This window comes from Mobula hypostoma, chromosome 4, assembly GCF_963921235.1.
Source record: "Mobula hypostoma chromosome 4, sMobHyp1.1, whole genome shotgun sequence".
Taxonomy (NCBI): domain Eukaryota; kingdom Metazoa; phylum Chordata; class Chondrichthyes; order Myliobatiformes; family Myliobatidae; genus Mobula; species Mobula hypostoma.
This window is the reverse complement of record NC_086100.1, coordinates 183,499,771-183,516,073: the sequence shown is the minus strand read 5'-3', so window position 1 is coordinate 183,516,073 and position 16,303 is coordinate 183,499,771. Positions and strand designations below refer to the sequence as shown.

The 16,303-nt window shown below is 45.5% G+C and overlaps 1 long non-coding RNA gene across 1 annotated transcript in view; it reads left to right on the top strand.

Moving 5' to 3' along the window:
* The first annotated feature begins 560 nt into the window (after positions 1-560).
* LOC134344991 (uncharacterized) overlaps positions 561-16,303 on the top strand; it is a 49,311-nt gene continuing 33,568 nt past the window's right edge. The window contains exon 1 of the long non-coding RNA XR_010017583.1: positions 561-577. This is a non-coding gene — a long non-coding RNA (uncharacterized LOC134344991). The remainder of the gene's footprint in view (positions 578-16,303) is intronic.

The window sequence follows — 16,303 nt, the reverse complement described above, 5'->3', positions numbered from 1 at the left end:
CAGGCCTTGTTCTCTTCTTACTGCTGCCAGTGGAAAGGAGATATGCTTTAGGAACCTTAAGTTCCACGCCACCAAGTTCAGGAATGGTTATTACCCATACAAGCATGAGACTCCTGAATTGGCGTGGATATCCTCCCTCACGTCAAAACTGAAATGTGCACAAAATGCAACCTATGGACTCACTTTCAAAGAATCTACAACTCACAGTCTCAGTATTGTTTATTTATTATTTATTATTATTTTTATTTTTCTCATCTCAAGCTGGTAAAACCTGAGGTACTGGTATAGGCAAACACATTCATTTCTCAATTGCTAGGAACTTTTACACTATTTTAGTGGTGTTTAGTATTGTAGCTTTCTGGAGAATTACATAAATATTGTTGTGTAGGCCAAATTATTTAATACTATCATATAGTGACTTGGGGATGATACCAGTTATAGATATTACTATTGGGACAACGTATAAGCTGTTCATGTTCCATTGTCTTTCAATTTCCTCTTTCAATTCAGGATATTTCTGGAATTTTCACCTACTGATTTCTGAATGTGCTTCATATTTAGAATGGCTAAACATTAAGTAAGTTGGTCTTGCTTGTTTATCCTTTAATATTATATCCAGATCGTTATTATGGATTGTTCTATCTGAAATAATCGATCAGTCATAATATAATTTGTTGTACTCTGATTCTTAAACTGGATAGGGCTTGTATTTATAGTAAGTTATGGTGTATTTTATGAGTTTTTATTTTAAAGGAAGATTTTGGTGAATAATGTTCACCACTTGAATGTGCCTGTATAAGTAATCAGATTGAGTTAAACTGCTGCAGGATCCTGTAATATGTTGGACTTTTTCTGCTTTATCATGTCATTTTCTACGTTGACCATCTTGAATGCGTTGGACTTTTATTATGCATTTTTACAAGTTCTGCGTTAACCACCTGGTTTGTATTGCCACAAGCAACCACTCTTTTTGGGAAGACGTCTCCAATTTGAGCCAGGCGTTAAACACTGCCTTGTCGACATCTAGTCTGCTCAGATTGTAGAGATATCTTCAATGGAGGGTCATGCTTTTCCATTGGTTAACTTTTTCTTCCTTAATGATAATTTCTTCATTTTTCTGGGATTTGCTTTCATTTAGGTTTAGCGGTGCGTACTTCTTATTGGAATTGCATATGTTGGCATGGAGTTCTGAATTCCGTTTTTGTTGATAAAAATATATCCTAAGAAGTTTTATCTGACTGTTGTGTAAACTTTTATGTCTATTATTCTTCTTCCTCCTTCTGTTCCAGATAGTGTTAATCTAAGTACATTTGAGTGTACAGAGTGTTTTCTAAAATTTGTCACATCAGTACTTGTTTTTCTTTGTAAATTTTCCAGATCGTTTTTGGACCACAATATTGTGCCAAAATAATATGTTAATATGGATATAGTAAAAATGTTAATTGGCTTTGTTATAATTTTACTACTGAGCTCTGTTTGGCAGATTTTTTAAGCCTTATGTAAATATAAGCCTTGATACTTATATGATTCATATTCATCCATCAGTTATATTGGAGCCTGCTGCTCCATTTTGTATTCTGTTAGCTCTATTGCACCTTTCTTTATGCTTAATGTTCTGCACTTATCTAGTCCAAAGTTCATGTTTATAACTATAGAATTATCATTAGTAGTATTGTCATTTTTTGCATTTGCAGTTTGTCTTTTGCTCATTGGCTGCTTGCTAGTATTTGTTTGTGTGTAGTTTTCCATTGATGTTATTATATTCCTTTGTTCTACTGTGAGTGCCTGCAAGAATATACATCTCAGAGTAGTATATGGTGACATACAGTATATGTACTTTGATAATAAATTTACTTTGAAATTTGAACATTCTCCCTGTGACCATATGTGTTTCCAAAGGAGCAGAATTGGTCTATTTGGCCCATCAAGTTTGCTCCACCACTTCATCAGAGATAATCCAATTTTCCATTCGGCCCCAATCTCCTGCCTTCTCCCCATATCCCTTCATGCCCTAGTCAATCAAGACTCTATCAACCTTTGCTCAAATACCCATAGAGACTTCCTTCTGAGCGTTTTAGTGTCCTGCCACGTTCCAAAGACGTACAGTTCAAATTGGCGTTAGTAATCTATACACTTGCTATGCAAGCACGAAGGAAGCATGGCAGCATCTGCCAGCTGCCCAGCACATTCTCGATCCAAATGGTGCACTTCACTGTGTTCTGGTAGTTCGACACACATGTGACAAACAAAGCTAAACTCTTTAATCAAACCTGCTGAAACCAAAGATCAGTATTCGTCATCAGAAGGTGTAGGCACAACTTAAGGTTAGGTTTCTTCATTATCGAGAATCATTACTGCATTGCATCTTCTTTTCTGATCCACCTTGACAGGGGAAAGGAGACTGCAGACTGACCCACTGAGTAATATTGGCATTTTCTATTTTTTCTGTTACATTTCCAGAATCTGCCGTCACTTTAGTTTTCATACATTGTAAATCTTGTCAGAAGCTTTGCCCATTGTTCAATCTTCAGTTGGTGATGAATATTAAAGGTGATTCAGTTTGAATGCAACTCCCAAATGCCAAACAAATTGTAAGTTGACAAGAAATGAAATCTTTCAACAGCCAGGTTATTATATCTGCTGTTGGCAATTTTAATGGAAAACCTCTGGAACTTTATGATGAAATATTGTGAAAACCTTATGCAAGGAGCTGCGAATTGGTTGAGGAGTCCTCTGTGAAGAGACCAGTCCCATACCCTGGTTCACCAAGGGGTCCCGATGATGGGCCCTTTCACATGTCATAGAGTTATTGAATAAAACAGCATAGAAGTAGAATCTTTAGCCCTTCTGGTCCATGCCAACCATGGTGACCAGCAAGATTGCCATATTTGCCTGCATTTGACTGATACCCTACTAAACTCTCCTGTTCATGTACATATCAAAACACATTTTTTAAAGGCTGTTACTGTACTAACTTCAACCACTTTCTCTAGCAGTTCATTCCATATGTACACCACTCTCTCTGTGAAGAAGTTGTCCTTGAGGACCTTTTTAAACCTTTCACCTCTGTGTTTAGATTAGCTAAGCACTCATGATTGAGATCACCCCCTCAATCTCCAACTCTCTGAGGAACAAAGCCCAAGCCCGTCCAGCTTCTCCCTTTACATAAGAGCATAAGAAATCGGAGCAGGAGTAGGCCATCTGGCCCGTCGAGCCTGCTCTGCCATTCAAGAAGATCATGGCTGATCTGGCCATAGACTCATCTCCACCTACCTTCCTTTTTTGCATAACCCTTAATTCCCCTACGATACAAACACCTATCCAACCTTGTCTTAAATATATTTACTGAGGTAGCTCCACTGCTTCAATGGGCAGAGAATTCCACAGATTCACCACTCTCTGGGAAAAGCAGTTTTTGCTTATCTCCGTACTAAATTTACTCTCCCAAATTTTGAAGCTCTGTCCCCTATTTCTGGTCTCATCCACCAGTGGAGACAACTTTCCTGTATCTATCTTATCTGTCCTTTTCATAATTTTATATGTTTCTACAAGATCTCCTCTCATTCTTCTGAATTCCCGTGAGTACGGTCCCAGGTGACTCAATCTTTCCTCATAGCCTAACCCTCCCGTCTCTGGAATCAACCTGGTGAATGTCCTCTGCACTGCCTCCAAAGCCAGTATATCCTTCCTCAAGCAGGAGATCAGAACTGCACGCAGTACTTCTGATGCATCCTCACCAGTACCCTGTACAGTTGCAACAAAACATCCCTGCATTTAAATTCAATCCCTTTAGCAATGAAGGCCAACGTTTGCCTTCTTGAGAGCCTGCTGCACCTGCAAACCAACCTTTTGCGATTCATGCACAAACATTCTCAAGTCCCTCTGCACAGCAGCATGCTGCAATCTTTTACCATTTAAATAATAATCTGATCTTTCATTTTTCCTTCCAACGTGGATGACCTCACATTTACCATTGTACTCCATCTGCCAGACCCTTCCCATTCACTTAACCTATCTATATCTCTCTGCAGACTCTCTGTATCTTCTGCACAATTTGCTTTTCCACTCACTTTAGTATCCTCAGTAAACTTAGATACACTATGCTCGGTCCCCTCTTCCAGATCGTTAATGTATATTCTGAATAGTTGCGTGCCCAGCACTGACCCCTGTGGCATACCACTCACCACTGATTGCCAACTAGAGTAACACCCATGTATCCCAGCTCTCAGCTTTCCATTTGTTAACCAATCCTCTATCCATGTTAATACATCACCCTCAACTCTATGCATCCATATCTTATGGTTAAGTCTCCTATGTTGCACTTTATCAAACAAATGCCTTCTGGAAATCTAAGTAAATGACATCAATCCATTCCTCTCTATCCACTGCGCTTGTTAAATCCTCAAAGAACTCTAGTAAGTTTGTCAAACAGGACCTGCCATTGCTGAACCCACGTTGCGTCTGCCTGATGGATCCAATTTTTTTAAGAAGCTTCGCTATTTCTTCTTTAATGGTAGCTTCAAACATTTCTCCAACTACAGATGTCAAACTAACTGGTCTATAGTTACCTTCCTTTTGTCTACATCCTTTTTTGAACAGTGACTTGGCATTCATGGTCTGCCAATCCACTGGGACCAGAGAATTTTGGTAAATTCTCACCAAAGCCTCTACTGTAAATTCTGTCATTTCTTTCAGTACCCTGGGATTCATTCCATCAGGACTAGGGAACTTATCTATCTTCAGGCCTACAAGTTTGCTCTGCACTATCTCTTTAGTGATAGTTATTGTATCGAGGTCCACACCTCCCATCGCATCCACAACACCTCTCTTTGGTATGGTAGACATGTCCTCCACCGTGAAGACCAACACAAAATAGTCATTCAAAGCCTCTGCCATTTCCTCATTACCCAATATCAATTCCCACTTCTCACCCTCCAATGGACCTACATTTACTTTAGCCACCCTTTTCTGCTTTATATAATTATAAAAACTTTTATTATCCATTTTTATATTTTGTGCTAATTTATTTTCATCATCTATCTTCCCTTTCTTTATTGCTCGCTTAGTGGTTCTTTGTTGCTTTTTAATGTTTTCCTAATCTTCCATTTTCCCACAATCTTGGTGACTTTGTATACACGAACTTTTAGTTTGATGCCTTCTTTTATTTCGTCATTTATCCAAAGCTGGCTCTCCTACCCTTACTGTCCTTTCTTTTGACTGAAATATACTTTTGTTGAGTACTGTGAAAAATCTCTCTGAAAATCTTCCACTATTCCTCAACTGTCCCTCCATGTAGCCTGTGTTCCCAGTCTACACTAGCCAAATCCTCCCTCATTCCATTGTAGTCTCTATTGTTCAGGCATTATACACTGGTGAACTATTACACCCTCCATTTGTATGAGAAATTCAATCATACTGTGATCACCCTTTCCAAGAGGATCCCTAACTACAAGATCACTAACTTTACACAGGACCAGACCTACGATAGCACATTCCCTTGTAGGTTCAGTAACATACTGTTCAAGAAAGCTATCACAGATGCACTCTCTGAAGTCCTCCTCAAGACTGCCTTGACCAACTTGATTCACTCAATCTATGTGCAAGTTAAAGTCCCCCATGATAACTGCTGTTCCATTCTGACATGCCTCAGATATTTCTCTGTTTATTGACTATGCCACTGTAATGTTATTATTTGATGACCAATAGACAACTCCCACCAGTGATTTTTTTCTCTTTACTATTCCTAATCTCTACCCGGATGGATTCGACATTCTGCTCCTCAGGTTTTATATCGTCTCTCACTATCGCCTTGATCTCATCTTTAATTAAGAATGCTACCCCACCTCTCTGATCTTCCTGCCTATCCTTCCGTGTTAACTGATATCCTCGGGTATTTAATTCCCAATCTTCTCCATCTTGCAAACATGTTTTTGTAATGGCCACTAAATCATACCCCTTTTTACTGATTTGTGCCACAAGATCACGGACCCTGTTTCAAATAAAGTGCCCTTACATTCATTGTGCTTTTAAAATCTTGTTATCTTTTTCCCTTTTGCACTTGACTGTACTTTACTGCACCCTTACTTTTCTCGTGTTTAGCTTTTGCTTTTACTTTATTTTTATCCACACTTATCTCTTTTACTTCATCCATACTTCTCCAATCTGTTGAACCCACCCTGCTACAATTTAGTTTAAAGCCCCATCCACAGCCTTAGTTATGCAATTCACTAGGATCCAGGCACCTCCCATTGGAACAGGTCCCTCCTTCCCCAGTACTGGTGGCAATCTCCCTTGACCCTTGGGTCCTGATTTCGATGGTACCTACATATCTGAAGCACTCTATTCCTAATTTCATATTGGTCCATCATCATCCTCTGCTGGGGGTAGCAGAGCGGATTATTGGCACTACATTACCCTCCCTCAGAGTCATTTATACTGGCAGACTTCAAAAGACGGCTACTTGTATTTCAAAGGATCCCACTCATCCTGGATATCACCTGTTTTCCCCTCTACCTTCTGGGAAGAGATACAGAGCATTAAGGATGAAAACAAAGAGACTCCTTAACAGCTTCTACCCACAAGCAGTGAAATGTATAACACCCGCTTCCCTTCTCCTGGCCCCCTCCTAAGATGGCGGCAGCTAAATGCATCACACTTCCAGGAATGGCAGGTGTGCAATAGTCCTACCCCCCCATCCATATATTATTAATTTTGGACTGCATTCCTGAGGTTTTAGAGTTTATTTTATGTATATATTCTTTGTCATGCTGCAAAACGTTGAGCTGCTAAACTGTGTTTCATTGCTCCACAGCAATGACAATAAAGATATTCTATTCTATTCTGGTACTTATGCTTAAGATGCCGCTACCCAACGTGTACGACAGATTCTGGTAGTCTAAAAGGTAAGAAATCCAACTAAAAATGTCACTAAAAATACCTTTCTCTGAGGCAAATTGTTCTAAATTATTGCGGCAAACAATGAAGGGGCAAGCGATTGCAAGACGAGATGGTGTGTTGCAGAATTATTGCAAATGGACGCCCGTTCAGCTGGCCTGGAAGCAAGATTTGATTTCTCTGAGTGCAGAAATTAGAAGTTGGAGCCCAGGCAGAGAAGATTTGATGCTCTTTCAACTGGCCCGGGTGCTCTGGGCGCCAAAATGATTTGACGAGTTGGAGAGTGGCTTTGGGCTGGGTGACGTGGTCTAGGCCCGGAGTATTTTGCTGCAGCTGGGTTCTTGTCTGAGGTAAGATCCACTGCTTAGACAATTTAAACGCCGGTCCAGATTGGAGGCGAGAGCTGATTTTGCTCACTCACCATGATCTTCACTCCTCTCTCCAGGGTGCCAGAGCCTTTCGCTGTCCGTTCTTTGGTCAATTTAAATGTCAGCTCAGAAAGACTGGAAAGACTGTGTTGGAATCTGAGGTGACAGCTAATTTCGCTCATTCTCTGCGATGGTCATCTCCAGGGCACTGAGGCTATGAAGACTGTCTTGGCTGCTATGTTCCATGCCCAGTAATATGATGAACTGATAAGTGAGGTTTTGGGCCTACTCCAGGTTGCTCCGGTGTTCAGAACTGAGGATTCATTTTTGGTTCAGAATGCTGTTGTTTGCTTCAATTGTTTGCCTGATTTTTTTTTTCTCTTTCGCATCCAGTGTCGGTCTTTTATTTTTATTTTTATTCTTTTTTACCTTTAATTGGGTGATAAACAGAAAGCAAGCAAATGTCAAGGTTGTATAAATATTACATTTTTTGATAATAAATGTACTTGAATCATCATCATCATTATGTGCCATGTCGTATCATATGGCCATGATTATTCTTGGTAAATTATTTGACAGATGTGGTTTGCCGTTGCCTTCTTCTGGGCAGTGTGTTTACAAGACGGGTGACCCCAGCCACTTTCAATACTCTTCAGAGATTGTCTTCCTGAAGTCAGTGGTCACATAACTAGTCATTGTGATATGTGCCCACTGCTCATACGACCATCCGCCACTTCCTCCCATGGCTTCACATGACCCTGGCCAGGCGGCTAAGCAGGTGCTACACCTTGCTCAAGGGTGGCCTGTAGGCTAATGGAAGGAATGAGTGCCTTACAGCTCCTTTGATAGAGATGTATCTCCACCCCGCCACCCATAGTACTCAGTTCACCAAGCAATAAATCAGCGGTTTGGTAGTTTAGTAGCTAGTACGTCACTATTACAGCACTGGTAATGCTGATTCAGTTCCACCACTGTCTGTAAGGAGTTTGTACTTCTTTCCCATGATGAATAGATTTCCTTCGAGTGCTCTGGTTTCCTCCCACATTCTACAGATATACGAGTTAGCAGGTTATTTGTTCATCTGGGTGAAATTGGGCAGTGCAGGCTCATTGGGCCAGAAGGGCCTGTTACCGTGACGTATCTCTAAATAAAATAAAATAAAATGGTAACAGTCCATTATCTTTCTGAATCATTTGTTCTACCAGCACACCAGTCTTTTGGGAATGGAGAATGTAGATGCTGAATTCTCAAACAATAAGCAACCTGCTGGAGGAACTCAGCAGATTGAGAATCATCTGCTACTGTATTCTTTTCCGCACATTGTGGCACATCAGGTGGCATCCTTGCCATTTCCTAAGTATTTTGTCTGTTTTTGTTGCTAGCTCAACGCTCAACTCAGCACAGATGGGAAATGTGGTCCTGGGTTTGAAGTGTGCAAGGAGCCATCCAGATTCAAACCCAGGACCACTTGCCTTGAAGTGTGGTGCTGATTCCCCTACAGCACTAGCCAGCTAAGCAGCATTTGTGGGAGACAGGAATTGTCAATGATTTAGGTTTACAACATGCTTCAGGATTTTTTATGTCTCCTACGCTAGGACATCCAGATCCCTCTGCCATTTGGAGCTCTGATTCAAACACCATTCAGATAATATGTTTCTTTTTAAGTTGTTTCTTGCCAAAGCGGCCAGTTTCACATTTTACTCACATCATCCTCCAGTTTCCAGATCTTTAGCTACTCTTCACCTTTCTGCATCTCTTTGTAGCCTCCTTAATTTCTCTTTGCAATGTGCTCTCCTACATATCATTCTGTCATCAGCAATTGAATTAAAGATACACGTGGACTAAGATGTTAACTGTCCTGTTGTGGTAAACCATGTATATATGTTGTAACTCGGTTACCTGTCTGGACACACCCCTCTGCTGACTGCCCCCGTGGCTCCTCTGACTGCCCCTGTGGCTCCTCCCACAGAGTCCTGTATAAAGGTGTTCGCCTTGCCCCTCCCCCTCAGTCCGGGGGCAGACACACACTGTGGAGGTCGTATTGTACAGCAAATAAAAGCCTTTCAGTATTTTACCAAACCTCAGTCTTTTGGAGTAATTGAAGGTGCTTCAATTTTATTCGCTGTACATTTTAAAACATAGAACAGGCCCTGAGACCAGACAAATTAGATCTCGATCTGCAAATGCCTGACGCTGGAAACGTTTTCAAACTCTGGCTGGCCTGCTTCGAAGCGTATCTAGAGGAGATTAAAGCCACCGACCCCGTAGCAAAGCGCAGAGTTCTACTCTCCAGGGTCGGTCCACGGGTCTATTCGCTGATCAGAGACCAGCCGAACTACGACAGCGCAATGAACGCACTCAAAAGACAATACCTGCGGCCGATAAACAGCGTCTATGCTCGGCATCGCTTAGCGACACAGCAACAACGGTCCTGGAAATCGAGTGCTGAGTTTGTCCGGGCCCTACAGACACTCGTGCGGGCCTGCAATTGCCAGGAGCTGACGGCGGCGCAGCATGCAGAACTCCTAGTGAGAGATGCCTTCGTTATGGGGACCAGGTCAGTGTACGTGCGCCAGCGGCTGCTGGAAAAAGCCGATCTTACCCTAAGTTCGGCGATCGAGCTGGCTGATACGTTGGAGGCCGTTTTGCATAACTCCGAGGCTCTCCAGGCACGTGATCCCCTGATGGCCTCGTGGGCGCCGCAGACCCTGCAACCCGCTGGCGAATCGACCTCGGCTGCCGCCAGTCGTAAGTCCGCGAAGTGCTACTTCTGCGGACTGGAGAAGCACCCCCGGAAACACTGCGCGGCCCGACAGGCTACCTGTTCCAGCTGCGGAAAGAAGGGCCACTTCGCCAAGGTCTGTAAGTCAAAACCGCGAGCGGGATCGAGCAGCGCCGCGTGCGAGACGTGGGGGTCGCCATCTTCCCTGCACACTGCCACCACGTGCGAGACATGGGGGTCGCCATCTTCTCTGCACACTGCCACCACGCGTGAGACATGGGGGCCGCCATCTTCCCTGCACGCCGCCACCACGTGCGATTCATGGGGGCGGCCATCTTGGTCGGCGCCACCTCCCACCGCCTACGACCAACGAGTGCTCACGGGCCACCCCACCGCGCCGGACCAAGACAGTGACCCCACCCTGGCTTCCGTGACCCTCCACCAAAGTGCTCCCCACCAGCTCGCAAGGTCAATGATGGACATCCTGGTGGAGGGGCACAGGACAAGCTGCCTGTTTGACACAGGCAGCACGGAGAGTTTTATCCACCCGGCCACGGTGCAGCATTGTGGACTCATGATACGGCCGGTAAGTCAGAGGGTCACCATGGCCTCCGGGTCGCATACAACAGACATCCGGGGGGGGTTGTGTAGCGACACTAGTGGTGCAGGGCACAGAATATCAGGACTTTAAGTTACTGGTCTTGCCTCAACTGTGTGCCCCTGTGCTGTTGGGGTTGGACTTCCAGAGCCACCTGAAAAGTGTGACAATGAAGTATGATGGGCCTCTCCCGCCAATTACTGTCATAAATCCCCTGTTTTGTAGAGATATGTCACGTACCCCGCTACTGACCACACACACACACCAACCCGCGCATCCCACCCAACATCATGCCAACTGCCACACTACCGACACCACTTGTGGCCTCTCCACCCTCAGGATCCCTCCCCCACCGCTGTTCGCCAACCTGACCCCCGACTGTAAACCTGTGGCAACTAAAAGCAGGAGGTACAGCGCAGGGGACAGAGCTTTCATTAAGTCGGAAGTGCAGCGGCTGCTCAGGGAGGGGGTCATTGTGGCAAGCACAAGTCCTTGGAGGGCACAGGTGGTGGTTGTTCGGAACGGGGAGAAGAATAGGATGGTCGTGGACTATAGCCAGACCATCAATAGGTTCACGCAGCTCGACGCGTACCCTCTACCCCGCATCGCGGATATGGTCAATCAGATAGCACAGTACAAGGTGTACTCGACCATAGACCTAAAATCCGCTTACCATCAGCTCTCCATCCATCGGGAGGACCGCCCTTACACTGCCTTCAAGGCGGACGGCAGGCTTTATCAATTCCTGCGCGTCCCCTTTGGTGTCACGAATGGTGTATCTGTCTTCCAGAGGGCAATGGACCAGATGGTGGACCAGTGCCAACTGAAGGCCACGTTCCCATATCTGGATAACATCACCATCTGCGGTCACGACCAGCAAGATCACGACAACAACCTCCAAAAATTTCTCCAAGCGGCAAAATCTTTCAACCTCACCTATAACAAGGACAAGTGTGTATTTGGGACCACCCGACTTGCTATCCTTGGGTGTGTTGTGGAGAATGGAGTCATTGGCCCTGACCCGACCGTATGCGCCCCTTGTTGGAACTCCCTCTTCCCAATACCCTCAGAGCCCTCAAAAGGTGCCTGGGCTTCTTTTCATATTACGCCCAATGGGTCTCTAACTATGCAGACAAGGCCCGCCCCCTGGTCAAGTCCACCACATTCCCCCTCTCTGCCGAGGCCCACACAGCCTTCAACCGCATAAAAGGGGACATTGCCAAAGCAGCAATGCATGCGGTGGATGAGGCCATTCCCTTCCAAGTAGAGAGTGACGCCTCCAACTTTGCGCTGGCTGCTACCTTCAACCAGGCAGGAAGACCAGTTGCGTTCTTCTCCCGTACCCTTCAAGGCCCTGAAATTCGGCACTCTGCTGTAAAGAAAGAGGCCCAGGCCATAGTGGAAGCTATAAGGCACTGGAGGCACTACTTTGCCGGCAAAAGGTTCACCCTGCTAACTGACCAGCGCTCAGTCGCGTTCATGTTTAATAATCAGCAGCAGAGCAAAATCAAAAATGATAAAATTCTGAGGTGGAGAATCGAACTCTCCACCTACAACTATGACATCATGTACAGGCCTGGGAAGCTCAACGAGCCCTCCGATGCCCTATCCCGGGGAACATGCGCCAGCGCGCAGATCGACCGGCTATACGCCCTACATGTAGACCTTTGCCACCCGGGAGTCACCCGGCTTTTCCACTTCGTGAAAGCCCAGAACCTGCCTTACTCCCTTGAGGAGATCAGGATGATGACCAGGGACGCCAAGTCTGCGCAGAGTGCAAACCGCACTTCTACCAACCCGAAAAGGCACCACTCATCAAGGCCACCCGCCCCTTTGAGCGACTGAGTGTTGACTTTAAGGGCCCCTTTCCCTCCACCGACCGCAATGTGTACTTTCTTAACATAATTGACGAGTACTCGCAGTTCCCCTTCGTCATCCCCTGCCCCGACACCACTACCACGTCAGTTATAAAAGCCTTGCGCAAGCTCTTCACTCTGTTCGGATACCCATGCTATATCCACAGTGACAGAGGGTCCTCGTTTATGAGTGACGAGCTGCGCCAATATCTACTGGCTAGGGGAATTGCGACCAGTAGGACCACGAGCTATAATCCCCGGGGAAATGGACAGGTAGAGAAGGAGAATGGCACAGTGTGGAAAGCCACACTCTTAGCCCTCAGGTCAAAGAGACTGCCGGTCTCCCGCTGGCAGGAGGTCCTTCCCGAGGCACTGCACTGCATCCGCTCCCTGTTATACACAGCCACCAATGCCACCCCTCATGAGCGGCTCTTTTCTTTTCCCCGAAAATCGACCACTGGAACCACCCTACCAACTTGGCTGACGTCCCCGGGGCCAGTGCTGCTTCGGAAACATGCGAGGAGCAATAAATACTCCCCGATGGTCGAGAGGGTTCACTTACTTCATGCGAACCCCCAGTATGCCTACGTGGTTTTACCTGATGGGCGGGAGGACACGGTCTCCATCTGCGACCTGGCGCCCACAGGAGCTCCGGGCCCCTACCCTGAACACTCCGTAGTGACTATTGACCCCGTACCCACCAATGTATGTACCTACGAGACACCGTGCACCCCAAACCCTATACAGACACCACACAACACTCCCATACCGGGTGTGACGCACACACACAAGGGATTACCGACGCCTAACGTGCTGGCACCTGAAGTCAGGCCGCAGCCAGCACAACCGCCATCGCCGGTGCTACGTGGATCACAGCGACGGACTCGACCACCTGATAGACTTAACCTGTAAATATACTTCTTGTAAATATTGTCAGTCACTTCACCCCGTGGGACTCTTTTTTAAAAAAGGAGGGGTGAATGTGGTAAACCATGTATATATGTTGTAACTCGGTTACCTGTCTGGACACACACCTCTGCTGACTGCCCCTGTGGCTCCTCCCACAGAGTCCTGTATAAAGGTGTTCGCCTTGCCCCTCCCCCTCAGTCCGGGGGCAGACACACACTGTGGAGGTCGTATTGTACAGCGAATAAAAGGCTTTCAGTATTTTACCAAACCTCAGTCTTTTGGAGTAATTGAAGGTGCTTCACCTGTGCTATCACCAGTGGGATCATCCACCTGTTTTCTGGAGTTTCGGCCTGCTTTTGATCAAGACTCCCTCGAGGTGGTGGGCCAGCAGTGCTAAAGCACCACCTCCCACTGGTGAGCTTAAAAACTTGGCATCTGCCTCTATCAGAGTTGTTGGTCGCTTCCATCCAACAGATAGTCTACTCTTCAGGTGTCTATGCAACTACTGAAGAGTTTGCAAAAGATGTATACACTGTCTGACTATCTGCCCCTCTGGACGTACTTGGTCCACACCCATGCTGATCCTGTCTCTGCTGCCTCAGCTGCAGCCCTGCTGGTTGACTTGATCTCTCTTCTGGAGAAGGCAAGATTACGCAGCCACTTCTGGAAAGTGAACACAATAAACCCACGGCAGCCTAATTCGAATGGATAGCATGAGACCCTCCACCCTCTGTCAAATTCATCAATCATATTTTCAAACCTCCATCGAAGTCATTTGTATAAAATATAATGGTTGTTCTGGTTGTTCGTCCATCGTTGACGTCAATGAGGACCTCGACACCATTATGATGGTGTCGAGACTAGCGCGTGATTTGGATTTAAGTGAGGGAGAGTTGCGCAGCGTCAGCCTCACTCTCTCTTCCCAGTTCCCATCTGGATCCAGTGGCAAGACAGAGTCTAGACGGCTGGAGATGAGACTAGGTGCAGTGGATGACCAGGACGTCTTCTGTGTCTTGTCCTGTTCTACACATTCCACGACACTTGCAGAGACCGCCTTCTTGACCGTTGGACCTTCCATTGGTCTCGTCCGCTCAATCCGCCGGAGTCTGTCTTCACATGCTGGGGTAGACAATTCCCTATCACACCGAGGGTTTGAGATCCATCGGCTACCCTCACCTGGTTTAGCCAGCTTGTCGAAGCTGTTGCCTGGGGTGTGGCCGCTGTCGCATGCAAACAGCTACAGGGAGCCACAGGTGAGAGCTGAGTGCCAGGTGGGGACCAAAGGTGGACTAACTGCCCTGAAAAGGACGCGACATGTTCCCCCACCAGAGGTGCTACCCCTCCCTGACACCCCATACACCCCATAATAAGTTGAAGTCCTATCACTGTTCTTTGTACTGTGTCACTCATTACACTTTACCTATCATACAAACACACATTTTATATCTACTTTTACCTATTAGCCAGCTAATATTCTATCCGTGCCATAGAGGTACCTCTCATACAATAAGCTTTTCTATGTTGCAAAAATCTTTAATGTACCACTTTATCAAACATCTCATAGATCTATGCTATGGTTGTTGCTATGGTCCACAGAGCTAAGGAGGACGTAAGGAGTTGTGCTGTAACTGAGATGGTTAACTTTAGCTGAGTCTGAAGTAGATTGAACAGGAGGGATGAATTTCCTTCACTGGATTGGTCATGAACTAGAGAGAGTTTGTAGATTCAAGGGAACATCGCTTGCTCCAGAGAACAGCCATAGTCTGGAACTCAAAATCAAGGTAAATTTATGATCAACGTTTGTACTGTATATGCTTCCCTACCTTGAGATTTATTTTCATGCAGACATTTACAGTAAAATAAAGAAATACAATAGATTTTATGAAAACCAAAGACTGGCACACAACCAATGTGCAAAAGAAGACAAATTGTGCAAATAATAAATAATACTGAGAACATGAGTCCTTCAAAGTGAGCCAGTAGGTTGTAGAATGAGTTCAGAGTTGGAGTGCGTGATACTATCCACACCAGTTCAGGAGCCTGATGGTTGCGGGGTAATAACTGTTTCTGAACCTCGAGGTGTGGGCCCTAAACTCTGCCCAATGGTAGTAGCGAGAAGAGAGCTTAGCCTGAATGGTGGGGGTCCTTGATCATGGATGCTGCTTTCTTGTGGCAGCACTTCATGTAAATGTGTTTAATGGCGGGCAGGGCTTTGCCTGTCATGGTCTGGGCTGTGTCCTCCACTTTCTGGCATTGGTACTTCCATATTAGGCCATGATGTAACAAGTTAGGATACTCTCCACTGTGCATCCATAGTGAGGAGGATAGAAGCTCAATCACAGTTGAAAAGGACATGGGCAAGTAATCTGCCAAGCTCCAGACTAACAATTGTGGAGCAAGGATTGGCTCAAAGGCTCTTTTTGGCCACTTTGGACCTGATGAGCTGGATGTACTCCTCCCAGTGCTCAAATAACTGTAGTCTGATATTTCCATTCATTACTTTATAGGGTGAATATTAATGAATGGTTCAGCAATATTATCCATCCCTAAAGTGGAGAACAACTTTCCTTTAGTGTTGCAGTCCTTCTAGTGAATCAACTTCTACAGTGCCATGCTCACAAATGTTGGAGTCAGTAAGTGTCTATGGAGAGGAATAAACAATTGACAGTTGATATTTTTGACAAGTCATCAGGGCTGGAAATGAAAGGGGCAGAAGCCAGATTAAGAAGGTGGGGGGGGCGGAGACAGAGTAGAAGCTGGGAGGTGATTGGTGGAAGAGGTAAAAGGCTGAAGAAGGAGGAATCTGATAGGAGAGGACAGTGAACTATGGACAAAAGGGAAGAAGGAGGGGAACCAGAGAGAGGAGATGGGCAGATGAGTAGAAGAGCAGGAGTGTGAGGAAAACCAAAATGGGGAATACTTAAGGAGAGAAGAAGGGAGGGGGAAATTACCAGAA